Source organism: Eimeria tenella, genomic scaffold (genome assembly GCF_000499545.2).
Source record: "Eimeria tenella Houghton genomic scaffold, Eth_scaff157, whole genome shotgun sequence".
Lineage (NCBI taxonomy): Eukaryota > Apicomplexa > Conoidasida > Eucoccidiorida > Eimeriidae > Eimeria > Eimeria tenella.
In genome coordinates this window covers 21092-22687 of record NW_013541529.1, presented here as the reverse complement: position 1 = coordinate 22687, position 1596 = coordinate 21092, and positions in this window count along the sequence as shown.

The window sequence follows — 1596 nt, the reverse complement described above, 5'->3', positions numbered from 1 at the left end:
TTTGTCTTTGTCTTTGTCTTTGTCTTGTTCGCGGTGGTAGAGAGTGACGCAGCGCTCGGGGGAGGTGCTGAGGGGGGCCCCCAGGGGGCCCCCCTGCGCTGCGGAGGGGTGCTTGCTGGGGCCCTGGGCTGCAGGGGAAGGCAGCAGACGGCCTGGCTGGTGCTGGTGTCTGCTGGGCTTGTTCTTGGTGCGCGAAATCCCCGCCCCCATCTTGTTGCTGCTGCTGCTGCTGCTGCTCGGGAAGGCTCTGCAGCTGACGCCCTACAGCAGCAGCAGCAGCATGCTCGGGACTGCCCAGCCCCAGACCTCTCACAGCAGCAGCGCCGCCGCAGCTATGCCATTGCAGCAGCCGCGGTGCAGCAGCGCCACAGAAACGCTAGAAAGCTAGTGAGTTCAAGAACAGCCAGCAGCAGCGGGAGGCGAGCGGGCAAGACAAGGAGAGCCGAGCCTCAAGGCTGGAGCGAGGGGAAGCAGCAGCTCAAGAACAGACTGGAGGGGAAATGCGATTTAACTTCATAGAAGGACGAATGACCTGTTGCTGCTGCTGCTGCTGCTGCTGCGCGGCCAGCCTATGCCAGAGGGAGCCAGCTCGCGAGCCGCATGGTTTCCCTGCTTGCAAAAAAAGATATATAAATGATTAAATACGATTCAATTGGAATTTCGCAACCATAAATGGGCTTTATCTTAGTAACGGGCGGCACAACTGGTGGCTGCGGACCGACGAAGCTCAAGGTGACGCCCTGGTACAACTTTACCGAAGCCACAAACTTCCCTTGTTGCAGCTGCTCTCCTGTGCTTTCCCTAAATAGCCACTTATAAAGCATATTAATCCGCCTAGTGTCGGCAAAGAAAGCCACAAAATAGTTTAAACGAGCGCGCCAGGTCTGCAGATCACCAACGGCTGTTAAGTGAATAGCCACGGTGGGGCGGTTACGCCCACGCAACTCAAATTTCCCAGTTTCGCAGCCTAGTGAGATTAAATAAATGAATTAAAACATGTTAATATAATTGTCACTTAGCTTTCGTGCTGCATTGCAGTGCGCACAGCAGGTGCCGCAGTCCACATGCAACAGCTGCAAGAAGTTGAACACATTGACCATCGATCCAAATGGACAATAGGACAGAAACTCCCTAAATGCAGCAATTCAGAGTGTGGAAACGGATTCAGGCACACTAATTGCATCTAGACATTCCAAGTTAGCTAAAACACGCCGCATGCACAACAAGTCTTAAGAGTGTGAGGAGGAATGTACTGCATAATGAACACGAAGTGAAAGCGACTAGCGACAGAAAGAAATGAAATGTGCAAACTCCAGTCGGATTCCGACCCAAAAGACAACAGTTCCCTGTTGTTCTTTGCTCGATATCCTCATGTGCTCGAAGTCGTTTCATTGTAAATGTCTTTAAGCCTTTAAAACTCCATTCACCATAAGCATTCTTCCTCGCAAAAGCAAGATAAATGGGCTCCGTATGTAATCATGTCTTGATAGTTGAATCGTGCCTGCAGTTTGGCTTCACAGCGCTACTGCGAAGCGCATGTCTAGGGCGCCTAGCCTTTGCAAAGAAAGAGGTTTTCATCTATAAATGATTTAGGGG